Genomic DNA, 26,835 nt, shown 5'->3' with positions numbered 1-26,835 from the left:
CAGCATTGTAATGTAGTGATTCATTCTTGAAATTCTGGGTAGCAACCTTGAAAGGATTAAAAGAAGTAATCACAGTGTAAGATGGCCACAGAATTTTGACATCGCATGATGTGCTCAAAATGCTTGTTAAGTATCAGGCTGGGTCAAGGGCCTTCTCTGTTTGAGAACAGTTTCCTGCCTTCACCATGTCCTTTCATACTCAGAAGGCCAGGGTCTTGCATGTTACAGTCAAGACAGAGTCTCTCCGGGGCATCAGCTGAGGGCGTTACACCTCTCAGCCATCTGTCTGCCGGACATCATCATAACAGCATGTATGCCCAGGGAGAGCATAGTAAATGCGTTTCACACACTGATCCAAATTCAGCAACGTACCTGTGAAGACCGTGGAACGAGGAGGGGCAGTTGATGGCACCAGCACCGATCGGTCACAATGCATTCTGTAGCACAGAACAGGAATCCCAACTCAAACTGGCTTAAGCAAAAAGGATGTTTATCGTCTCACATCAGAGACGGTGTAGGGGTAGGGAGAGCTTCTGGGACGGCTGATGATGACTCCACAATGCCACGCAGGACGCGGGTTCAGGCCACCTCTCCGCTTTGGTGATCTCAGTGTTGGTTCTTATCCTCAGGTCGGTTGAAAGAGCTGCAGTTCTGAGGGCTCACACCCAAGCACCACGGTGTTGAGGGAAAGAGGAGAGTCCGTACCATTCTGTGACCGTCTCTTAGGAGAAGACATGTCCCCGAAGCTCTCCGGCAGAGCCCGCCCAGGTCCCATTGGGCAGAATTGGGTCTCCTGACCAATCTTGAGCCATCGCTGTCTAAGGGATGGGATCATCATGATTAGCTTGGATACATCATCTGGGTGTGGAATCGATGTGGGAGGTGGGGACTAAGGCCGCCACCAGGGACCAATTTACATAAGAGATGTCGAGGGCCTGGTGGGTGCTGAGCTACAAATAGCTCCCTTCTCTTTCTGTCTTGGAATTGATACTGTGATTAGATGGCGTGTCCAACGAAGGCCAATGTCAGAGAGCTGTCCCATCCAGGGATCACAAGGTCTTTGGCAGGGACCTGGTGAAGGCTATTTGTTTGCAAGAAACTGAAACTGAGCTCCGTTCAAGCTCGATCAAATAAAAAGGGGTTGTGAAATGATCGGGGAGAACTGTAAGACACTTCCCAGCGTCTCCCCAGCTCCGGTGCCTCTCTCTACCTGCTCACCATACTGCAGTGGGCTGCTTTTTGAAAACAAACATGCTGGGGCGCCTGGGTGGCTCCGTCGGTTGAACGTTCCAACTCTTGATTTTGGTTTAGGTCATGATCCCCGGGTCCTGGGATCGAACCCCGTGTCAGCCTCTGCACTGAGCGTGGAGCCTGCTTGGGATTCATTCTCTCTCTCTCTCTCTCTCTCTCTCTCAATCTCTCTCCCTCTGCCCCTCTCCCCCACTCATGCTCTCCTTCTCCCTAAAGTTAAAAAAAAATAATGAATAAAAACACACGTGTTACTTCCAGTGAATCATCTTATACCTAAAATTCTTTCTTTTCCTTTTCATAAACTCTAATCTGCTTTTTGTTTCAATGCCCAGGAAGACAGAAGCACCAGAGAGAGGTAAGAGACTTCTACAGAAGATGTCCTTATCTGAGTTAAATAAATTGTCAGGATTTTCATAATTTTTGGTGGGTGCGTAACTTAGGACCAGGCCTGTAGAAGGCTATTGGCTAATATCTATTTAAAAATTTTAACTGCATAGGGGCAGCGGGCAGGCTCAGCCAGCTGGCTGGCAGGGGACTCTTGACCTTGGGGTTGTAGGTTTAAGCCCATGTTGGGTGTAGAGATTACTTACATTAAAGTCTTAAGGGACACCTGGGTGGCTCAGTCAGTTAAGCATCTGACTTCGGCTCAGGTCATGATCTTGTGGTTGGTGAGTTCGATCCCTGTGTCCAACTCTGTGTTACAGCTCAGAGCCTGGAGCCTGCTTTGGAATAAATATCATTTTTGAGAGAGAGAGAGAGGGAATGAGTGGGGGAAGGGGCAGGGAGAGAGGGAAACACAGAATCCAAAGCAGACTCCAGGCTCCGAGCTATCAGCACAGAGCCCAACATGGGGCTCAAACCCATGAACCATGGGATCATGACCCAAGCAGAGTCAGATGCTTAACCAACTGAGCCACCCAAATGCCCTTACATTTTTATTTTATTTTAAATGTCTGTTTATTTATTTTGAGAGAGAAAGCACCAGCAAGGAAGCGACAGGGAGAGGAGACAGAGGATCCTGTCTTTAAGTTTGTATTTTAATTCCAGTTAGTCAACATACATTGTTCTATTAGTTTGTTTTGTTTTTTAAACTGGGTAGGAAATAGAGGGGCGCCTAGGTGGCTCAGTCAGTTAAGCGCCCGGCTCTTGATTTCAGCTCAGGTCATGATCTCCCCGTTTGAGTCCGAGCCCCATGTTGGGCTCCGTGCTGACAATGCAGAGCCTGCTTGAGATTCTCTCTCTCCCTCTCTCTCTGCCCCTCCCCCACTCTCTCTCCCAATATAACTAAAAAAAAAAAAAAGTAAAAAATATATAAGTATAAATATAAATGTAAATGTATGCTTGTATATGCACAGAGTATCTCTGGTAACCTAGTTCTCCTGAGGCAAAGCAAAAATGGCTAGGGACAGGGGACATTCTTTTGTACCAACTGGTGCATGTGCGGGGGAGGGGCAGAGAGAGGGGGGGACATGGAACCTGAAGCGGGTTCTGTGCTGACAGCAGAGAGCCCAATGCGGGGCTCAAACTCACAAACCATGAGATCGTGACCTGAGGCAAAGTTGGAGGCTTAACCTACTGAGCCACCCAGGCGCCCCCACCATTAATTTATTTTTTTAAATTAATATCCTAGTGGACACTTATGCTTAGCCCAGATTCCCTTGGATCCCTTTTACCATTTCTTTTTTTTTTTTTATAACATTTATTTATTTTTGAGACAGAGAGAGACAGAGCATTAACGGGGGAGGGTCAGAGAGAGGGAGACACAGAATCTGAAACAGGCTCCAGGCTCCGAGCTGTCAGCACAGAGCCCGACGCGGGGCTCGAACTCACAGCCCTCACGCACCGTGAGATCATGACCTGAGCCGAAGTCGGCCGCCCAACCGACTGAGCCACCCAGGTGCCCCCCTTTTACCATTTCTATGTGCACCTCCCCTGTTTGCATGCTGGTGATTCAGTTTCCAGTGCTCACGCCCCCACCCCCACCCCGGGGGTAGGGGGAGCCGTCTACAGAAGCCTGGACCCTGCTTCTGCAGCCACTTTGTCCTGGGGAGAGCTAGAAAAACTGGAAAGTTTAAGTTCCTGGCCTGGCCCCATTCCCTACCCCCGTGTGCTTTAGCCCGTGAGGGATCAGAGCCGAAAGGAAAGCCCCACTCCGATGCTTCAGGGCAGGACAGCGGCAGAGACCGTGACCTCCCCTCTAGAACCCCCAATGCCCAGGGGGATCAAGCAGATGTTACCCCCGCCCCCTTCAGGATTTTGTCTGAAATCACATCCCTGTTTGCCCTCTTCCCTGGCCCTGTCCTGTTTCCCTTACCGGTTTCTTTCTCTTGGGGGTCCTTTCTTAATAAATCACCTGCACGAGAAGCTTCATCTTGGGGTCTGCTTCTGGAAGGAAAAAAACAAAAAACAAACCCAACATATTTGTTTATTTGCTTTCATGAAAACGACATCTATCTTTTTGTTTAAGTAAATACATCATACAGACATTTACTCTTGCTGTAAAAATTCAAGTAAAACTGAGCCCAAAGCAATGTTAAATGTCCCAAGTCCCAAGTCAATGGCACCCTGAGGAGGCAAATTCTGCTCTTGATGAGGGGTGTGGCCTTTCAGACCTTCGACTGTATGTTTTCACTCAGACGCGTGTTTTGTCTGCTGGGATAGCTTTGTGTGTTTCACTTGGCCAACTGCCTTTCTTCTTTAAGAATCTGTCTTGAATGTTTTTCCGTGTCAGCACATTTAGCCCAGGCTCCAGGGTGACCTTCCTAAACTGCCTGTGACTTAAAGCAGCTCCCCAGTTTAGGGGCCTTCGAAGGAATGCTCCCCACTGCTCCTGGAGGCCCCGCCCACCACTTCTGCCTCCTCTCACCCTCTTCACACCCCTCCAGCCTCTCTGGACTCCCCTTGTTTACTTGAATGTGCCTCAGGGCCTTTGCACGGCCCATTTCTTCTTTCTAGAATATTCTCCCCTTTGCCTAGCTAACTCCTACTTACCTTTGAGGTCCCAGCAGAAAAGCCTTCCTTGAGGCCCCAGGCTGGGTGACATCTCATGCCCTTCGTCTTTATAATACCCTGTACTTTGCCTTTGGAGTCCTGGTAAATAATTAAGTCGTCTTGTCATTAATTCGCATTGGTAATCGTGCTGCTAATTAATGAGTTAATTATTCATTTTTTTCTCCCTGACTGGAGTGCAAGCTCCAGGAGGGAGGCCTCCCTTCTGTCTTGTTCGCTCACCTCGCGAGGGACCGGCACAGCTCCAAGCAAGGAAGCTCAGTGGTTGTTGAGTGAGTGGAAGGAAGAAGGGAAAAGCCGCCAGACGGCTTCTCTCTGTTTCCGTCTCTGTGAGGAAGCCCTGTCTCTTGTCTCTTGTCTTTTTTTGTTATACAAAAAAAAAAAAAAAAAATACAAAGGGCTTTTTTGTTTTGTTTTGTTTTGGGTTTAAGAAAATTGAGATGGCCTGGGGCACCTGGGTGGCGCAGTCGGTTAAGCGTCCGACTTCAGCCAGGTCACGATCCGTGAGTTCGAGCCCCGCGTCGGGCTCTGGGCTGATGGCTCAGAGCCTGGAGCCTGTTTCGGATTCTATGTCTACCTCTCTCTCTGCCCCTCCCCCGTTCATGCTCTGTCTCTCTCTGTCCCAAAAATAAATAAACGTTGAAAAAAAAAATTAAAAAAAAAAAAAGAAAATTGAGATGGCAGCTACCACTTTCTAGATAAATTTTAGCTTGCTTCTTCACATCCACAGAGCCATTTGGGGCCATCTGTCCAGCTCTGATCCTCTGGGAACTGACCCCTACCACAGAGAAGCGTGTTATACATATGGTTCCTCCCCAGAGGCCATAGCTGATGAGTCTTGAGCTCGAAACCTGTCTCAAACTGGGTCACTCAGAGTCCTTGGGCCGAGAATTTGGAATTTATCGCAGAGCTCCAGAACTGACCCGGCAATTTACCGTCAGATGCTGAGGAAAGCAAGAAGGAGGAGGAGGAGGAGAAGGCAGACTACAGAGGGAAGCTAGACCAGACTCTCATTCATTCAGTAAATGTTCACTGATCAGGGCGCCCGGCCGGCTTGGTCAGAAGAGCACGCGACTCTGGATCTCGGGGACGTGAGTTCAAGTCCCACACTGGGCGTAGAGATGACTTAAAAAGAAATTGATTTTTGAAAATAAGTGAATAAATATTCACTAAGTCAGGCACTATTCCGTGTGCTCAGGACACGCCGTGAAACACGAAAGGAAAAATCCCTGCTCTCTTGAGGGTACATTTTATTTTTTATTTTATTTTTTTTTTATTTTTTATTTTTTTAACGTTTATTTATTTTTGAGACAGAGAGAGACAGAGCATGAACGGGGGAGGGGCAGAGAGAGAGGGAGACACAGAATCCGAAACAGGCTCCAGGCTCCGAGCCATCAGCCCAGAGCCTGACGCGGGGCTCGAACTCACGGACCGCGAGATCGTGACCTGGCTGAAGTCGGACGCTTAACCGACTGTGCCACCCAGGCGCCCCGAGGGTACATTTTAGTAGGGAACAGACAGTACGTCATATCAACAAAGAAAATAATAAATGGTGATAGGAGCTGAGGAGGGAAAAGAAAGCAGGCTGAGAAGTGGGGCAGGAAGTGTAGGGGCAAGAGAGGGCAAGTCCTGAAATGTTAATTAAGCTGTCCAGTGAGGTTTTTACAAAGACGGGGATTTTTTTTTTAACATATATTTTACTTAAAAAAATTTTTTTAATGAATTTCTTTATCTTTATTAATTTTTGAGAGAGAGAGAGAGAGAGAGGAAGTGGGGGAGGAACAGAGAGAGAGGGAGACACAGAATCCCAAGCAGGCTCCAGGCTCCGAGCTGTCAGCACAGAGCCTGACGCGGGACTCGAACTCACCAACTGCAAGATCACTGGGGTCAACTGAGCCCAAGTCAGACGCTTATCCAACTGAGCCACCCAGGCGCCCCTGGGGATTTTTTTTTAATGTTTATCTTTGAGAGAGAGAGAGAGCACAAGTAGGGGAGGGCGCAAAGAGAGAGGGGGACAGAGGATCTGAAGCGGGCTCCGCGCTGACAGCAGTGAGCCGGATACGGGGCTTGAACCCACAAACCGTGAGATCATGACCTGAGCTGAGCCACCCAGGCACCCCTGCACTCATATCATTCTTTAAAAACCCCACTCCCTCTGTGGGTTCGAGCCCCGCATCGGGCTCTCTGCTGACCGCTCAGAGCCTGGAGCCTGTTTCAGATTCTGTGTCTCCCTCTCTCTCTGCCCCTCCCCCGTTCATGCTCTGTCTCAAAAATAAATAAACGTTCAAAAAATGAATAAATAAAATAAAAACCCCACTCCCACTCCATCTGTGTAAGCTGGTTGAAAAGGGTTTCCATTCAGGACCAGCTGAAAGACAAGCCCCTCCTGATACACCTGTTCATGTGTCATTTCAGGGGCCTGAAGCCTCGTAATACTTTTTTTTTTTAACGTTTATTTATTTTTGAGACAGGGAGAGACAGAGCATGAACGGGGGAGGGTCAGAGAGAGGGAGACACAGAATATGAAGCAGCCTCCAGGCTCTAAGCTGTCAGCACAGAGCCCGACGCGGGGCTAGAACTCACGGACCGCGAGATCATGACCTGAGCCGAAGTCGGCCGCCTAACCGACTGAGCCACCCAGGCGCCCCAAGGCTCGTAATACTTTATATGCATGTCCGTCTACCGCTGGACCAAGGGCTCCCTGAGGGCAGGGGCTTTGCTGCCCACGTCTGCATCCCCGGGAGCTAGCACAGGGCCTGGCTCAGAAATATCCCTGGTTCAAAAAAGGTGGACAAAATCCTGCCCGCTTCCAGGTGAGTGGGGCAGACTGAACGCACACTTACTCTGTGTTCCTTCGAACTAAAATGAGAGGAAAGCCCATTGAGCCGAATCTACACCGGTGAGGGCAGAGCGGAGACGCCGCCCGACTTCGCCGCAGCGGACCCCAAAGCTCAGGGCGTGGAAGGACTGGGTAGCTCTGGTCTACACGAGAGGGGCGAGAGTTGCTGAAACTCGGTTGGAGGCGAGGAGGCCTGATGTCCCCCCTGCCTCCCCATGTTACACACCACCGACTTCCAATCTCTCCTTCCTTCCACACTCCCTTTCAATCCCTCCTTCCCAAAGTTGAATTCTGCCTTAAGGTTATGAACACTTACAGTACCGCTGAACTGTGTTCCTGTCCTCTTTGAAATTTGGGGTTAAGAAAAAGGTCGAATGAATAAAACCTTTTGTAAAGACGGTCGCCACCTTCAACAGAGCTGAACAGTAAGCATTATTCACAAGAAGTATTTGTTTGAGCCATAAAATGTATCTCGTGGAAGTCCATGTACTTTGATGTGAACTGTCAGAAGTGATAGTCTGATCCTAAGGAGAAGGGATTGTAACAGCTTGGATTATTCCTTAAATTCATCCTTTCAATAACCTCACGTGCCAGGCATTCAGATCTATCGGCAAACGTCTACAAGCTCACACGGAAGAGCTTTTCCCAGAATAAGACAAGTATCACCTGAGTCAGGTTTCCCGGAAGGAATTCCTTTTTTTTTGGGGGGGGGAGGGGGGGAGGGTGAGGAAGGGACAGAGAGAGAGAGAGAGAGAGAGAGAGAGAATCCCAAGCAGGCTCCGTGCTGTCAGCACAGAGTCCGATGCTGGGCTCGAACTCACAAACCCACGTTTCTCATTTCCGTTACTTCCAAAGGTGATGTTTCCTTTGGTCCAAAATGCAGTGTTGACTGCACGCAAGCCAGTAAAATCAACACTTGGGCAATTACACGACCGCATCTTGGTTTAAGCTACTCACTGTGTGAGGTTGAAACTACCCTCTTGAGCTGGACCTGATTCTGTGAATGAAAACGCACCATCTGAAAGGAATCTTCTTCCTCGTTCTGCACGTGGAGATGCTTTGACAAGTTCCAACCTTCTTTTCCGTGTCAAGTGATGCACAGACCTATGAAACAGCCCTTGGAACTCGAATTATGAAAACACCAATGAAATTAGAAACAGTTGGGGCGCCTGGGGGGCTCAGTCGGTTAAGCGTCCGGCTTCGGCTCAGGTCACCATCTCGCAGTTCGTGGGTTCGAGCCCCGCGTCGGGCTCTGTGCTGACAGCTCGGAGCCCGGAGCCTGCTTCGGAGTCTGTGTCTCCCTCTCTCTCTGCCCCTCCCCCGCTCCTGCTCTGTCTCTCAAAAATAAATAAAGGTTAAAAAAAAAAATTTAGGAACAGAACGAAAATTACAGCCAAAGAGTTAGGAATACAGGTGTGGTACAGCCCAATGACAGAGATGGAAAAGAACAGAGAAATCACCAGAACACCAGAGGGCCAGCCTTGGAGGTGCAGTATCTCAGTCCCAGGAGTTCCAAAGAGAACAGAGGAAACAGAGTGGAGGAAATCCTCCAAGAGCACATTCAAGAACTCTAAAGAACATTGGTTACCATAGCGAGGCCCACTAAGTTCCCAGAAAAGTAGGTGAAAATTGGCCTGTGCCAAGTTACATCGGCAGGAAATTTCAGAACAATAGGGACAGAGAGAAGATGCTAAAAGATTCCAGAGAGAAAAACAAGTTTTCCACAGGCACGTGCGCACAGGGAGTCCGGTGACGGTATTCAGACGTGCTGAACAAAGGACACTGATTCTGTTCACTCTGCAAAACGCCGTGTGGGTGCGGGGACGTACTTTTTGTGGGAGGGAGGGAAGTGGGGGTGAACTGTCGCTTTGTGTGCCCGGAAGGACACATCACTCTTCTGGGAAGGGGTTCTGTCCCTCTCTCCTCCACGTACACCCTGCGTGTCGAGTGGCTACTCCCCGGTCTGCTAGGCTCCTTCCTCCCTGGCCACGTTATATCAGAGCCACCTCCAAAATTGTGAAAACCCGGGGCTGGAAAGTCATTACTGATTTCCGGCTGGGTGGGAAAGACGGGAGCTTCTTTGGCGGCTGGCCACCGCGAGCCCAGTAGATGTTTGAAAGCCTAGAGTCCCGGCAGAGAGAAGCAGAGATGAGATTTGGCAGTTTCCGAGCCCTGAGATCCGGCCGTCCCCGAAAGTAGTCGAAGCTAGACCCTTACAACTTTCCGGGTGATGTGAGGTCTTCCAAAACAAAACAGCAGAACCAAACGTTTCTCTGACCTGGGTTTCCATCACTGGAGCAAAGTCTTGTGCCTAATACAGAAATGTAAAGGGCAACCAGACTTACCTGTGCAACAAATAATTATAACTGATGTGTATCAGGGCTGACGAGGTGTCAGGCACCGTGAGCGTGTTTTCAGTGAAACACAGAAAGCAACTGAGGACAGAGTGGGCGGCTTACTTCTTGTTTTCACACCCTGAGATCAAAGGCACGTAAGAGGCCCTCAGAGACCCTCCCCTCAAAGGGACACCTCCCTCCTGCCCACACTTCCATTCCCCCCACCAAGCCCTGCTCCTGTTTTGTCTTTTGCCAGGGTGCCCTTTCTTCCGGGAAGATCCTATGTGTCCTCCAGGACCCACGCAAACGTGTCCTGCCTTGGGGTCGGTCCCTGGCAGGGGGAGGAGGAGCATGTGACTCTTGATCTCAGGGCCGTGAGTTGGAGCCCCACGTCGGGCACGGAGCCTACTTAGAAGTGTCCTGCCCTGGTCCATCCTGAACTCGTCTTCAAACGCAGATCACTCCCTAACCTCTTCCCTCTCCTCGCCCCGTAGGCACGAGAGTATGAAATGTAAGGGCATAAACTCTGTTCCGGTGGAATTTAAATCCCAGCTCTAGCACTGGCCTGTTGAACATACCTGGGCTTTTTTAGTTTTCCTCCTCTGCAGAAGGGGATAAACTAGGGCAGCCTGATAGGGTTTTCGTGAGGATTAAGTGACTTGAACACATGCCCACGACAAGTTCTTAGTGCCCGCGTCGTAAAGAGCATTGTCTGAACGTCAGCTAACGTGATTACCAGCCCATGACTTCATCCTCAAGCAACTGCCTTACTCTTTCTACGCCTTCGATTCCTTATCCATGAGCGGGACGTCACGACGGCCCAGCTCTCGGACTGGCTTGGGATTTAGATCAGCCACTGCTGGTGAAGCACCTGGCGCCGTGGTCAGAACACCGGCGGCCGCTGCCAGAGACTGACGTCTCCATCTATTTCGAGACTGTCCACGACGCACCTTTCTGTGCGGCTCTGTCTCCGCCCCCAGCACTGGCATCTCCGGGGCGGAGGCGGCGATCCAGGCGGCTGTTCCCCGAAAGACCTCTCCCTGCCTTTCCAACTGATTGGTTTCCCAGTTAGAAACCCAACGTGTAAGTCTGGTCGGGTTCTCTTATTTATTTAATTTTGGAAGAGAGAAAGCGTGTGTGGGGAAAGGGGCAGAGAGAGGGGGAAAGAGAGAGAATCCCAAGCAGGCTCTACACTGTGGGGCTCGAACCCACCACCCGAACCGTGAGATCGTGACCTGAGCCAGAGTCGGACGCTTGACCCACTGAGCCGCCCAGGCGTCCCTGGGGACAAATCCCATCTCCTTATTAAAAAATGTGTGGATTATCTCCAAGACTGAAATCCGCTTGGAGAGGATTTCCAACCCTTTCAGAGATTCCCACTATTATCGGTCTGATGGCTTATTTTCATTGAAGTTGCTCAGTAGCTGGGTACTTTCAGTCTGAGATCTGATGTCTTTCTTCTGTTCTGGAAAAGTCTTCACCCCTGACTTCTTCAGGTACTGCCTCTCTGCCATTTGCCCCATTCTCCACTTCTGGAGTGCCTGTAACATGGCCTCAGTCTGGCCTCCAAATGTCTTCATTTCTCTCTCTTTTCCCTCCTCTGTTTTCCTTTTGGGAAAACTTAGTACTATCTTCATTTTTTAGTACTTAGATAGTACTTAGTACTATCTTCCTTACTACTATCTTCATTTTTTATTTCCCTGAAATTTGACTGTGTTCTCATAGGCAATGAAGAGTAAGTCTAACACATCACAACAATTATGAAAAGCATGTGACATGAATATTAAAATGTAACAATATAAAAACTTTAAAAAACGTTCAATGTAAAAGGTAACTGTACTTCTTTTAAAAGTCTTGTCCAGGGGCGCCTGGGTGGCGCAGTCGGTTAAGCGTCCGACTTCAGCTCAGGTCACGATCTGGCGGTCCGTGAGTTCGAGCCCCGCGTCAGGCTCTGGGCTAATGGCTCAGAGCCTGGAGCCTGTTTCCGATTCTGTGTCTCCCTCTCTCTCTGCCCCTCCCCCGTTCATGCTCTGTCTCTCTCTGTCCCCCCCCCCAAAAAAAAAAAAAAGTCTTGTCCATTATGGGGCACCTGGGTGGCTCAGTCGGTTAAGCATCCGACTTGGGCTCAGGTCATGATCTCAGTCCATGAGTTTGAATCCCTGTTTCGGATTCTGTGTCTCCCTCTCTCTCTCTCTGCCCCTCGCCGGCTCACGCTCTGTCTCTCTTTATCTCTCAAAAATGAATAAACATTAAAAACGTTTTTTTTAAAAAGTCTCGTCCATTTTGAAAAGGTGGATATCGAATTTAAAAAATTTTAGGTGGGGGGAAAAAATCTCTCTCGCCAAAACGTTTCAAGAGCCATGGGCCAACATCGTATTCTAAGTGCCTTGAGTGAACTCTTAGGAGCTGGAAGGATCTTTCCAAGGCAAGTAATGACATTCAGCTTGTGAATGCTATCTGGATTTAGCCCAAAGCGAAGTAAAGGTGAAACGGGCCATTTAGAAATAGCCACGTCACCCCTCTGTCTCTGATATGCTGCCCCGCACCGGGCCCCATGCCTGACGCATGCAACCCCTTGGCCTCACTTGGGAATCCGACACCATGATTACAGAATGGCCACTCCGATTACACTCCAGGGCCCCTGAGACTGGAGGGCCCGGAAAGCTAGCCAGTACCATCTGCTTTCACCAGGAACAAAGATCTCTCTGCAGCAAACTAAGTTACTTTCCAAGACCTCCTTAACCTAGGACCCCAACCATGTGAAGTCTTTTTATTGCTTTTCCTGTTTACTAATTATGACCGCAATGTGTCTCAAGAGATTGTTTTTTTCCAGACAGGCTTGCTGTATTTCTGCTTCCTAATGACAGAGAACACTGGCTGTACACAGGGCCACGGGCTGCCTTTTGTCCCTTTTATTGTACTTTGGTTTGTTACCCATCAAAGGTATTTGGGGGGCAGAAAGAAAAGCTGGGAAGTCCATCAGGACACACACATTTCTTAAGCTGAGTCACCTCCGATAACACAAGACCTCATTTAGCTGGCCCCTGGAGAAAATTCAAGCAACTTTGGTGTTTATTCAAGCATGCAGATCGTGGTGTCAATTTCGAGCATAAATCACAGCCCTCCAGACGTATGTACTTTCAACAGAAAAATAAAAGCGAGCCGTTTAAAAATAATGTTTTCTAAAATGTCATTTGATGGATTTTTATAGCAGGTTGAGTATCCAAAACTCAAGCCTGAGTATTTTTTTGAAACAGACAAACTGAAATGTGTTCACCAACAAAATAAATTCAGCACGTGTAGCCAACTTGTTTACAAGGTTTTTATGTATAAAGGCACTAGTGAATTTATATTCTGCAACATTCGATCCGCAAGTCAGGTTGTTTTTATTAAGAATTGCATTTTGGGGGCGCCTGGGTGGCTCAGTCGGTTGAGCGCCGACTTCGGCTCAGGTCACGATCTCGCGGTCCGTGAGTTCGAGCCCCGCATCGGGCCCCTGTGCTGACAGCTCAGAGCCCGGAGCCTGTTTCAGATTCTGTGTCTCCCTCTCTCTGACCCTCCCCCGTTCATGCTCTGTCTCTCTCTGTCTCAAAAATAAATAAACGGTAAAAAAAAAAAAAAAAAAATTAAAAAAAAAAAGGAATTGCATTTTGTAGATAACAGAGCATCACAAACTGCATTCTAGAGTAAGAAATTGTGGTGTTTTGACATCAGTCCACATAAAAAGTCCTGTTGAGATGCTTTCCCAAATTAGTATTATGTAATCTTTTATTACTTTCCCAGAAAAACACGGAAACGCTATAAACACATTACTCTGAAAGATAAAAAAAGAGGTAACAATGGACTGCTCTATTACTTTTGACTGGAAACATTAAAAAAATTTTTTTAATGTTTATTTATATTTGAGAGAGAGAGACAGAGCATGAGCAGGGGAGGGGCAGACAGAGAGAGGGAGGGAGACACAGAATCTGAAGCAGGCTCCAGGCTCTGAGCTGTCAGCACAGAGCCTGCTTGGCTCTTTGTCTCCCATTCTCTCTCTTCCCCTCCCTCGCTCTCTCTCTCTCTCTCTCAAAAGAAATAAACTTAAAAAAAAATCCATATTCTTAAAAGAAACAAAAAATAAACTAAAAAAACCCCCAAAACCTAAATCTTAGGGGCACCTGGGTGGCTCAGTTGGTTGAGTGTCAGACTCTTTTTTTTTATTTTTGGCTCAGGTCACGATCCCAGGGTCGTGAGATCGAACCCCGAGTTGGGCTCCATGCTTGGCATGGAGCCTGCTTCAGATTCTCTCTCTCCCTCTGCCCCTCTCACGCTTTCTCTCCCAATGAATTAAAAACACACACACACAAAAACTAAATATTGAGCTCTTTTGCCCATCTTTTGGTATCCAGATTAAAATCAGTGGAAATGAGGGGCGCCTGGGTGGCTCGGTCGGTTGGGCGTCCGACTTCGGCTCAGGTCATGATCTCACGGTCCGTGAGTTCGAGCCCCGTGTCGGGCTCTGTGCTGACCGCTCAGAGCCTGGAGCCTGTTTCAGATTCTGTGTCTCCCTCTCTCTCTGCTCCTCCCCAGTTCATGCTCTGTCTCTCTCTGTCTCAAAAATAAATAAAAGTTAAAAAAATTTTTTTTTAAAAATCAGTGGAAATGAAATGGGAACACGATTAGAATGAATTTGTATCTGCTAGGGTCTTAGGTAAAGTGTCTTCTGAATGACGGGAAAAGGAAGTTCTGCTCATTTTACTAATTCCTCATTTTTCTTTTTTTTTTAATGTTTATTTATTTATTATTTTAAAAAATTAAAAAAAAATTTTTAACATTTATTCATTTTTGAGAGTGAGAGAGACAGAGCATGAGCGGGGAAGGGGCAGAGAGAGAGGGAGACACAGAATCGGTAACAGGCTCCAGGCTCTGAGCCATCAGCCCAGAGCCTGACGCGGGGCTCGAACTCACGGACCACGAGATCGTGACCTGGCTGAAGTCGGACGCTTAACCGACTGTGCCACCCAGGCGCCCCTAAGATTTTATTTTATTTTATTATTTATTATTTATTTTTTATTTTTCAACGTTTTTTTATTTATTTTTGGGACAGAGAGAGACAGAGCATGAACGGGGGAGGGGCAGAGAGAGAGGGAGACACAGAATCAGAAACAGGCTCCAGGCTCCGAGCCATCAGCCTAGAGCCCGATGCGGGGCTCGAACTCACGGACCACGAGATCGTGACCTGGCTGAAGTCGGACGCTTAACCGACTGCGCCACCCACGCGCCCCTGTTTATTTTTGAGAGACAGGGAAAGCAAGTTGGGGAGGGGCAGTGAAAGGAGGACAGAGGATCCAAAGCAGGCTCTGTGCTGAGAGCAGAGAGCCCGATGGCGGGGCTCAGACTCACAAAGTGTGAGATCATGACCTGAGCCGCCGAAGTTGGACGCTTGACAGACCAAGCCACCCAGGCGCCCCCAGCCCCCAGTTTTCATCTTGAAGTAACGGCTGCTTTCTACCTTATTCGTGGTACTTTTCTTTGTTTGCTTTTTTGTAGGAAAGGATATGAATGAGGCCAGATCATATTGGTTTCTTATCAGGATGATGTCTCTATGTCTCTTACATCCTTTTTTTTTTTTTTTCCTGTTAATATTGCAGGATAGGTTTCCTTTGGGCTTCCTAAGCCTTTGGTCTCTTGGCAACAGCGTTCGGTCAGCTCACAGACGCCCGTGGGTTGGGGAGGGTTGGATCAGCACAGTATCCAAGGCGCTGGCTGTAGGAACCTAGGAAGCAGGAAGGCATCGCTTAACAGTCTTCAAAGGCATGGTCAGGTCAATCACCATGTCTGTCAGACGAACTCGATCCAACAGCCAGCTCTACAGGGTGAGACTTTTCAGCGGAGTCACACTGCCTGGATTGAGTATCCCATGCACCATGGAAGTCTTGAATGAACGCTGACTTCTGGGTCCCTCGGCGTGTGGTCTTGGAACAGTAACCTGATAGATGTGAGGTGGTATATCTTGCTTGGGCACAGCACCCTTGCCTAAACCCAGGACCCTCTTGGTCTCTGTGATCAGCAGCTGCCTGGATACCTTCATGCTGGAGAGAGAGAGACGAGGGCAAACTCCGGGCAGGGATGAGAGGTGGCCTGGCCCAGTGAGGCTGCTCACCCAGCTCTGCCTCCCGTCCACGCGTTAATTTGCATGCTTTCTGAAGTCCGTTGTAATAAATCGTCACGCCCCTCTCCCCACTTTTTTTTCATTTTTTCTAAGTGTATTTATTTATCTTGAGAGAGAGAGAGAGAGAGAGAGAGAGCATGAACAGGAGAGGAGGAGGAGGAGCAGAGAGAGAAGGAGAGAATCCCAAGCAGGCTCCACCCTGTCAATGCAGAGCCCGACACGAGGCTCGATCTCATGAACCGAGAGACCGTGACCTGAGCCGAAATCAAGAGTCAGACGCTAGGGGCGCCTGGGTGGCGCAGTCGGTTAAGCGTCCGACTTCAGCCAGGTCACGATCTCGCGGTCCGTGAGTTCGAGTCCCGCGTCAGGCTCTGGGCTGATGGCTCGGAGCCTGGAGCCTGCTTCCCATGCTGTGTCTCCCTCTCTCTCTGCCCCTCCCCCATTCATGCTCTGTTTCTCTCTGTCCCAAAAATAAATAAAAAACGTTGAAAAAAATTTAAAAAAGAGTCGGACGCTAAACCCACTGAGCCACCCAGGCGTCCCTCATTTCTCAACAGACTTAAATGTCTGCAGAATGATGTCCTCAGATTGTAAGTATGCCGTCGGATGTGTCCGACAAAGGCATACAGCCCTGTAACCCACACCCTTCTCCAGATAAAGAATATTTTCGGGGCGCCTGGCTGGCTCAGTTGGAAGAGGACACTCTTGATCCCAAGGGTTGCGAGTTCGAGCCCCACGTTGGGTATAGAGATCACTGAAAATAAATAAAACTTAAAAAAAAAAAGAATATTTTCATCACCCTAGAAAGGTGCCTCAGCGCTTTCCTAGTAATCTCCCCCACCTCCGTCCCAGGCGACCTGTGCGTCCCCGATAATAACACATAGGAGGAGTTTGGCGTTCTGATATTTGCAAATAGTATTAGAAGAGCACCAGCCGTTCGTGGTAGCGTATGAACATACATATCGCCCCAATGTCAAGTGCTTCACAAGTATTACCTCATTTATTTCTCACAACAACCTCGTCAGGTATCAATATCCCAATTTTTCAGGTGAGGCAACTGAGGCCCAGGTTGGTGAAGCATAATTGGTGGCACAGGTTGTAAGGGGCGGGGCCGCTGTTGGAGGGACCCAGGCTAGGAGACCCCCAAGTTCCTGTCCCATTCTTCTCACATTGCCTCAACATAAAGCCTTACGAGCAACGTGTTTTTCAAAGTAACAGGGCCCTGCTGGGGTGGGGCAGAGGCAAGAGTTGACCGAGAAGGTGCCAGAACCCTGGGTCTGCAGGCTTTCGGGAAGGTATGCTGGAGTCTGCTCACCTGGGAGCCGACCGTTCCATCTTCAGGCTGATGCAGGGCAGAAAATCAGCTTGAAATCCGCCACAGTGAGAGCGTTCACAGCGAGGAAATCAGCCAACGCTACAGACCGGAGCTGTCTCTTCACTCCGGACAGCCGCTTGGTGAACACTTAATGGCACGCTGCTGGTGACACCCGTCATGCCGACTGCCCTTTCCTGTGCAGAATCGTCCGCTGCCAGATCAGCCCTCCTGAATAGCCCAACGGAATAGGCACAGGAGACCAGCGTCCGATCTGACTTTGGCAGCTCGCTAGGTGAGTGACCTCGAGCTCATCGTTCACACTTGAGTCTCAGGTTGGTCCTCTGAAAAATGAAGGGAGGAGCAAGCCAGGGCACATGGAGTTAGGGTCCAGATAGCACATCTACCTGGGGCTTTCTGATTCTTCCAGACCGAAGGACCCAGGCAGAGAAGGGCCGGACCAGACAGATTTTAATGGTCTCTTAGCCATTAATAATGTAGAAGGCTGCCTAGTGAGACAGGCCTTAATTTTTAGTTTGGCAAGAGAAGCTGCTATTTTAAAATTACTGCCTGCTTCCCACCCTAGAAGGACATAGAAAGTCACCTAGGTGCGGAGCAGTCTAGGCAAGGATTCCTGGAGTGATCCCTGTTACATATGTAAATGTAAGACTGGTTTGCTCCTTATCTGTGTGTGTGTGTGTGTGTGTGTGTGTGTGTAGGTACCCTTTGTAACCTGACAGGGGCTTCCTCTCCAAATGGAGTCCTGAAGGAGACAGAAGTAAGGAAATTTGCATTCTAGAAATGACCAGATTGAGACCTGCCCCCTTCCCCATGAGCGTCAGTGATCTTCGACCATTTCTGGAGGACTAACGTGTCTTCTCTCTTTCTATTCTCTTTCTGGAACTCCTCGTAGTTAGATGTTCTTCCTTCTGAACTCACTTCTCTCTCTCTTTTCCCAAGTGTGAAGTCAATTTAGAAAAATTGGAGGGGCGCCTGGGTGGCTCAGTCGGTTGAGGGTCCGACCTCAGCTCCGGTCATGATCTCGCAGTTTGTGAGTTTGAGCCCGCGTCGGGCTTTGGGCTGACAGCTCGGAGCCTGGAGCCTGCTTCAGATTCTGTCTTCTTCTCTCTCTGCCCCTCCCTGCTCATTCTCTCTCTCTCTCTCTCTCTCTCTCTCTCTCTCTCTCAGAAATAAATAAACACAAAAATTTTAAAGTAATCTTTACACCCCACAGGGGGCTTGAACTTATAACACCTCTATAGTGCATAAATCTGAAACATATACTCGTTAAATTTTAGAAATGAACATACCTGACACGCCTGGCTGGCTCAGGCGGAGCATGTGACTCTTGATGTCACAATTCTGAGTCTGAGCCCCATGTTGGGTGGAGAGATTACTTAAATAAACTTTATTTTTAAAAAACTGAACATACCCATGGAATCATCCCTCAGATCAAAAGGGAGAATGTTTCCAGCATCCCGGATTTCTCCCTCTTGCCCCTTGCAGTAAGACCTCTCCAAAAGCAACCACTTTGTGTTGTGATAGAGTAGTCTTGTCTGTTGTAAAATTTCGTACAAATGTAACCATGCAGGATGTACCCTTTGACATGCATTTTTTTTTTCCACTCTGTATTGTATCCATGAGATTCCCCTGTGTTACTGTGTAGGCCAGGGTAGATTCTTTTTACATTGCTCTGTGACATTCTACCACATAAATATAAAACATGCTGGGGCGCCTGGCTGGCTCAGTCAGTAGAGCATGCCCGTCTTGACCTCAGGGTTGTGAGTTTGAGCCCCGGGTTGAGTGTAGAGGTTACTTAAAAGTAAAATCTGCCGCACCTGGGTAGCTCGGTCAGTTAAGCGCTGACTCTTGATTTCGGACCAGGTCATGATCTCAAGGGTTGTGAGTTCGAGTCCCATGTTGGGCTCCACACTGCCAGAGTGGGGGAGCCTGCTTGGGATTCGCTCTCTTCCTCCCTCTCTGCCCCTCCCCTGCTTGTGCTGCCTCTCTCTGTCTGAAAAATAAATAAAAGTACACTTAAATAAAAAAGAAATCTTGGGTCGCCTGGGTGGCTCAGTCAGTTAGGGGCCGGCTCTTGGTTTCAGCTCAGGTCATGATCTCCCGGTTCATAAGATCAAGGCCCAAATGGGGCTCTGTGCTGACCGCAGGGAGCCTGCTTGGGATTCTCTCTCTGTCTCTCACTGCTGCTCCCCGACGAGTACACTCTCTCTCTTTTTTTTTCGGTCTCAGAATAAACATTTTTTTTAAATGAAATCTTTGAAAATAAATAAATGTAAAACATTTATTTTCGAGTTTTCCTGTTGATGGATATTTGGATAGTTTCTATTTTGGAGCTGTTATCATAAAACAGCTACAAATATGTCATATTTTACTTAAGAGTTTTTATTAGGAACAACTGATCATGCTTTTCAGGCTCAATTCATGTAATCTTACGGGTTTTCTTCCTTAATTAATATCAGTGTATTCTTTCACAGCAAATGCACTCACATACTCATAATGAAGCCTGTTTGTATTATAGTCACATACCCTGTGAAGGAGGCTGTAGTGTATCATGTTCTCATTATATTGCTAGATTTGAATTGTCAAGGTTTTATTAAGAACTTTTACAACTATGTAATGTGAATTCGGGATGTATCAAGTTTATTAATTTACATATTAAGGTTATGCCGGTTTCATACAAATAAATTGTGAAGCTTTCAATTTTGTGATCCAAAATAGCATTAGGGGCGCCTGGGTGGCTCAGTCAGTTAAGCCTCCCGCTTTGGCTCAGGTCATGATCTTAAGGTTCATAGGTTTGAGCCCTGCATCGGGCTCTGTGCTGACAGCTCGGAGCCTGGAGCCTGCTTCAGATTCTGTGTCTCCCTCTCTCCCTGCCCCTCCCCTGCTTGTGCTCTGTCTCTCTCTCGCTCCAAAATAAATAAAAATAAAAAAAAAAATACAAAAAATAGCATTAGATACACTTGAGTTTTAATGGTTACAGAAAATTCAGCTATGAAAGCATCTGATCTGATATCCTTTTTTTAATTATTTTTTAATCATTTTGATACAACCTTAGGCTTACAGAAAAGTCATAAAAACTGTACAAGGATTTCAGATTCAATAAACATTTACATTCTGCCCTACATAATTCTCTCATTCTTCTCTCCCTCTCTCCCTCTCCTTCTCTCTCTCTCTCTCTCTCTCTCTCCCTCCCTCTTTCTATGTATGTGAAACAAGACCATTCTCTTATATAACCACAGTACAATTATCAAAAATCAGAAAATTTAATATTAGTGTATTACTATTACTTAATATACAGTCCATACTCACATTTTATGGCTTGTTGCAGTAATGCTCCTTAGGGCTATTTTTTTCCAGGTCCAGGCTCTAGTCCAAGGTCACACACTGCCTTTGGCTGTCCTATCTTCAGTCTCCTATAATCTGGGGAACAGTTCCTCAGACTTTCTCTGTTTTTCTGACTTGGCATTTGGGAAGTGCCCGGGCCAATTATCTTCGCGTGGGTTTGTCTGATGTTTCCTTGTGATTAGATCCAAGTTATGCATTTGGCTAGAGCATCACGCAAGCGAGCTGTGTCCTTCTCAGGGCCCAGGACCCCAGGAAACTGTCTGCTTGTCCCAGTCTTGGGGTGTTAACTCTGACCATTTGCTTAAGTTGGTGTCCTCTGTTTCTTCCCTGCAGGGTCACTGTTTTTTTTCTCCTTATAATTAATAAATATTTATGGGACATTACTTTGAGTCCACTTAACTGCCCTGTTCCTCCTCGAACATCTGGCCTCACCCCTTTTAGAAAAATAATAGAACTTTCATTACCTTCCAGCCCCTTCTCGATGATCGGTGTTCCAACTTTTCTGTCCTTGAGTCAGCTCTTAAAATGTTCTGCCTGTCTTCTTAGCTCTCCATTTTGTGGAATTTTGTCACTTTTCATTTAAAATCTTTTATCTGCGTTAAAAAAAAAAACAACAGGGGCGCCTGGGTGGCGCAGTCGGTTAAGCGTCCGACTTCAGCCAGGTCACGATCTCGCGGTCCGTGAGTTCGAGCCCTGCGTCAGGCCCTGGGCTGATGGCTCGGAGCCTGGAGCCTGCTTCCGATTCTGTGTCTCCCTCTCTCTCTGCCCCTCCCCCGTTCATGCTCTGTCTCTCTCTGTCCCAAAAATAAATAAATGTTAAAAAAAAAAAATTAAAAAAAAAAAAACAATAAAAAAACAAACAAACAAACAACTCAAGCGATCGTGTAATTAATTCCAAGAAGACTTTCTTGTCCTCTGTTCATTTTTAAAAATGTGCTGTTACTGTTGAAGAGATGACAATAATCGAGGGTCCCCTAAAGTACCTTTGCTGCCTCCAAGATCTTTTTCCCTCCTTGTTTATATATATATTTTTTTATTTATTAAAAAAAATTTTTTTTAATGTTTATTTATTTTTGAGAGACAGAGAGAGACAGAGCATGAGCGGGGGAGGGGCAGAGAGTGAGGAGACACAGAATCGGAAGCAGGCTCCAGGCTCTGAGCCATCAGCCCAGAGCCCGACGCGGGGCTCGAACTCACGGACCGCGAGATCGTGACCTGGCCGAAGTCGGACGCTTAACCGACTGAGCCACCCAGGCGCCCCTATTTATTTTAAAAAAATGTTTAATTTATGTTTATTTATTTTTGAGAGAGAGACAGATAGAGTGCGAGTGGGGGAGCGACAGAGAGAGAGGGAGACACAGAATCCGAAGCAGGCTCCAGGCTCTGAGCTGTCAGCACAGAGGCCAATGCGGGGCTCGAACTCCCAAAACCGTGAGATTATGACCTGAACCGAAATCAAGAGTCAGTTGCTTAACAAGTGAGCCTCCCAGGCACCCCTCCTCCTCATTTATCTTGGTCTTCCTCTTTCCCTCTTTCCCATGGAAGCCTTCTTCAAATGCCTGGCAAGTCTTGTTTGGTGTGTGCAGTTCTAAGAAGCACGCAGTGTAAAAGCTCTCAGGGGCCTTGCACGAACTTGCTAGAGGCTTTCTGGCTGAAAGCTTCATTTTTGGAGCCGTGGGAGGGGCCCTCACGGTGCTGGAGGATCTCAAGGGGAGATTTATTCAGACAGTGGCCGCCGTCTTCCCCATCCGTCTTCACCATCACCAGAGAGTTCAATTGCTTAATTGTGTAGACAAGAGCCCCCACGTTACAGCCTGCCATTTCGTGTGGCGGAAGGGCGTCTGGGTGAGACGTGCAGTGAGTGCCTCCGTTTACAGCCCATCTCTGACTCTACCACGTTATCCCAGTTCTCATCTGCCAGTCAGGAACCTCTCTAGAATTCTGCCGAAAAAATAGATTCCCTCTCTTCCTGCAGCCCCTTCTCGGCATTTTCTCACTCGCTGCTTTCACCAATCTGCTTTGCCGCCCATTTGCCACCACCCTGAAATTTATTGAAACTTCTAGTTCCCCCAGGGATCAATCTCCTTTTTTAGGTGCAGATATATACAATGTAAAAAAATGTTGCTATCCTTTCGGTGGCATCCCCAGACAGAACAGAATACAAGGGTCAGGCTGTCATCTTGGGCTACCGCCTTGCCAGTTACATTTTAATAAAAATGTCCTGTACTAAACTAACCACAATTTGCATCTGTTACTTGTAACCAAAATATGTTGAAGATAGAAAGGCATGGTCAATTTGTAGCTCTCTGCTGTAGGCATAGGATCCTTTCTCATTCCCTCTGCCTTTCTGCAAATGCATTACAATGCAATTGACTAGCGTCCTGGCTTGTTGCGTGAGATCACTGCCCGGTCACCTTGGATCAGACTTTTGGTTGCTCCTGGAATCCTCCATCACAGTTAATTTCCTTTCTGATTCTCGGGGCGCCTGGGTGGCGCACTCAGTTGAGCATCCGACTTCAGCCAGGTCACGATCTCGCGGTCCGTTGAGTTCGAGCCCCGCTTCGGGCTCTGTGCTGATGGCTCAGAGCCTGGAGCCTGCTTCCGATTCTGTGTCTCCAGACTCTCTCTCTGACCCTCCCCCACTCATGCTCTCTCTCTGTCTCAAAAATAAACGTTAAAAAAATTAAAAAAAGATTCCTTTCTGATTCTCAAATCCAAATACCTGGGGGAGCCAGGCATATGTCACCAACGAATGAAGTGGGCTAAGTGGGGACGGGGGCAAACAGAGGGTTTATGCATCGTAGAGGAACAGCTGACACCAGACAACACAAGATCTCTGCCGTGTGGACATGTGACCAAAGTTGCCAGGTCTTCTGATTTTGGGGGGTGGGAGGGGGCAGATCTTTTGAGTTTTAAAAGAAACTGGGAATCTAAAATTGATGTAAAAATTCCAGAGTTTTAAATGTTGGCAATGGATTTTTTTTTTTAATTTAAAACCCTGTTCTGACTGAAGAAAACATGCTTTAAGGCCACATTTGTTACTTCTAATTTAATCCCATAGGTGTTTAATCACAACTGATTTATGGGACACTTTTATCACTGCTACTGCTGGTGACAATTTTACTGCATATTTACTATTAGGCATTGTGCTAAGTAATTTATGAACATAATTGTATTTCATTGATATTACTTTTCCGTTTTATAGATGAGGGTGTCTGGGTAGTAAGAGTGATCCTTTTGAAATACAGCTCTTAAATCCTTAAATCTGTTCGAGGCTTCCTGTTACCCTTAGAATAAAAGTCAAACTCAAGATCCTATTTTTCTCTTTTTAAAGTCTGTTCGTCTGGGGTGCCTGGGTGGCTCAGTTGGTTAAGCATCCGACTTCGGCTCAGGTCACGATCTCACAGTTTGTGGGTTCAAGCCCCGCGTCGGGCTCTGTGCTGACAGCTCAGAGCCCGGAGCCTGCTTCCGATTCTGTGTCTCCCTCTCTCTCTGCCCGTCCCCTGCTCATGCTCTGTCTCTCTCTGTCTCAAAAATAAATAAAAAAAAACATTAAAAAAAATAAAGTCTGTTCATCTATTTTGAGAGAGAGAGAGAGAGAGAGAGCAGGGGAAGGGCAGAGAGAGAGGGAGAGAGAGCAGGGGAAGGGCAGAGAGAGAGGGAGAGAGAGCAGGGGAAGGGCAGAGAGAGAGGGAGAGAGAGCAGGGGAAGGGCAGAGAGAGAGGGAGAGAGAGACTCCCAAGCAGGCTCCATTCTACCAGAACCGTGTCTGACGAGGGGCTCAATCCCACCAACTGTGAGGTCATGACCTGAGCCGAAATTAAGAGACACTTAACCAGCTGAGCCACCCAGGTGGCCCGAAACTCAAGATCCCTTAGCGTGGGGCGCCTGGCTCGTTTGGTTGGTGGGGCATGCGCCTCTTCATCTCAGGGTTGTGAGTTCAAGCACCGTGCTGGGTATGGAGATGACTTAAGAATAAAATATTTTTTAAAAAGAGAAACGATCCCTTAGCTTGGGTTACAAGGCGCTTAACGCCCAGCCCCTACGTATCCCTCACCCTGCCTTGCACACTCAGCTTCAGCAGCACTGAAGTTTTCTCAGTTCCTTCAAACGTAGTAATTCTCTTGCTACTGGGTTTTCTCTACCTGGACACTCTTCACTTCCATTCACTCTTCAGCCTCCACCCGCTTCCCTTCTCCCCCACCCCCCATGCTCCCTCCTCATCCTGAATTAAGTTAGGTACTTACACCGTGAGTTTCCACAGCACTCAGGCCATTTCATTGCCTGTGACAAACGTGTTAATTAAATACTTCTTCCCTCGGGGCGCCTGCGTGGCTCAGTCGGTTAAGCGGCCAACTTCAGCCCGGGTCACCATCTCGCGGTCCGTGAGTTCGAGCCCTGCGTTGGGCTCTGGGCTGACGGCTCGGAGCCTGGAGCCTGCTTCCGATTCTGCGTCCCCCTCTCTCTCTGCCCCTCCCCCGTTCATGCTCTGTCTCTCTGTCTCAAAAATAAATAAACGTTAAAAAAAATATATATTTCTTCCCTCTTTATCCCCCTTGAGTAAGAGAGCCCTTAATGATGGGACATCTAGGTCAGATTCCATAAATTCTCACTCACTTTCAGATATTCAATTTGTGTCCAGTTTGACGTGTGACAATAGTCTGCAGCAGGGATCAGCAAACTGGGGCCTCTGGGCCAAATCCTCTGGACTGTTTTTGTAAATAAAGTTGTTTTTTTTTTAAACACTTATTCAAGTAAATAAAGTTTTTCTGTACAACGGAATAGTGTTCTGCAATAAAAAGGAATGAAGTTGGGGCTCCTGGGTGACTCAGTTGGTTAAGCTTCTGACTCTTGATTTCGGGTCACGATCTCACAGATCATGAGTTTGAGCCCCGCATCAGGCTCTGTGCTGACAGCACGAAGCCTGCTTGGGATTCTCTTTCTCTACCCCCCTCTCTTTCTGCCTCTCCTGCGCCCTCTCTCTCTCTCTCTCTTAAAATAAATAAATAAATAAACTTAAAAAACTGATCGTAAAACAAAAAATTGATCGTGCTGATGGTCACACAATTCTGAGTATAATGATAACCAAGGAATTGTATATGTCAGGTGGATGAATTGTACAGTATGTGAATTATGCCTCAATAAAGCTGTTAAGAAAGAAAGAAAGAAAAGAGGAAGGCTGGAGAGAGAGAATATGGGGCACAACGGTGTGAACTTGTTGCAATTTATCGCACCGTGAAGGATTATCAGTGGGTTGACAGAAATCTGTTCAGACTACAGCGGGAGCAAAGAGGGAGGAAAGGTCACTCCCTCCAGGGAGGTACTTGGTGATACATGAGCTGGGTATTGAGAGATAGGTTGGTGTTCGCCAGGCTGACAAGGCAAGGTGGGAAGGGGTGAGCGAGGCATTCTAGGCAGAAGGAACAACTTGGCAAACATCCAAAGATGTGAAACAGCAAGATACGTCTGGGAAACCGTAAGCCTTTCAATACCGTCAACCCTTTAAAAAAAGGAGAGAAATTGGGGCATCTGGCTGGCTCAGTCGGTAGAGCATGTGACTCTTGACCGCGGGGTTGTGACTTTGAGACCCACGTTGGGTGTAGAGATTACTTAAAAATAAAATCTTAGGGGCGCCTGGGTGGCTCAGGGTGTTAAGCGTCTGACTTCAGCTAAGTCATGATCTCACAGTTCACAAGTTCGAGCCCCGCGTCGGGCTCTGTGCTGACAGTTCAGAGCCTGGATGGAACCTGCTTCGGATTCTGTGTCTCCCCCTCTCTCTGCCCCTCCCCCACTCATGCTCTCTCTCTCTCTCTCTCTCAAAAATAAACATTTAAAAAAATTTTTTAAAATAAGAAAATAAAATCTTAAAAAAAAAGAAATGTAGAGAAATGGAAGTAAGGCTATCCTTGAGAATGAGCCTGGTCAGTGGAGCAGAGTTTTAGGGGCACAGAGTTGTTTTTTTTTTTAAGTTTATTTATTTATTTTTGAGAGAGACAGAGCATGAGTGGGGGGCGGGGAGCAAAGAGAGAGGGGGAGAGAGAGAATCCCAAGCAGGCTCTGCATTGTCAGTGCAGAGCCTGACGCGGGGCTCAGATTCACGAAACTGTGAGATTGTGACCTGAGCCGAAACCAAGAGTCCGACGCTTAACCAGCTGAGCCACCAGGGGACTCGGGGCACAGACTCTTGAGGCAGATAGACCTGGATTCAAATTGCCTCCCATCAGGTATACAGTGTGACCTTAGGCAAGGTAATCAACAGCCCTGGTGCTCAATTACCTCATTTATTTGTTCAACTGACTATTAAACACTGAGGCTGTGCTGGGCACGGTGCTAAATATTCATAATACAAGGGTGAACAGGGCAGTCAGGGCTGATGGGTGCTTCCCTTGATGGAACTTAAAGTCTATTGGGAGAGACAGACTCTAACACAAGCTACATTTGGGGTGCCTGGGTGGCTCAGTCAGTTAAGCATCCGACTCTTGGTTTTGGCTGATATCATGATCTCACAGTTGATGAGTTCGAGCCCCGGCTCGGCCTCCATGCGGACATAGTGCGGAACCTGGAGGAG

At 47.7% G+C, this 26,835-nt stretch overlaps 1 long non-coding RNA gene across 1 annotated transcript; it reads right to left on the bottom strand.

Annotated features, from left to right (window-relative positions):
* Positions 1-706: 706 nt before the first annotated feature.
* On the bottom strand, positions 707-4,563 carry LOC122480206. The gene is made up of 3 exons (XR_006296528.1): positions 4,243-4,563; positions 3,566-3,636; positions 707-818 (listed from the first exon to the last, which is right to left on the bottom strand). It is a non-coding gene; the product is annotated as an uncharacterized LOC122480206 (long non-coding RNA).
* Positions 4,564-26,835: the final 22,272 nt, after the last annotated feature.

Source organism: Prionailurus bengalensis, chromosome C1 (assembly GCF_016509475.1).
Source record: "Prionailurus bengalensis isolate Pbe53 chromosome C1, Fcat_Pben_1.1_paternal_pri, whole genome shotgun sequence".
Classification (NCBI taxonomy): Eukaryota; Metazoa; Chordata; class Mammalia; order Carnivora; family Felidae; genus Prionailurus; species Prionailurus bengalensis.
Note: the sequence above shows the minus strand (reverse complement) of the source record. Positions and strands in the feature narration are given on the sequence as shown.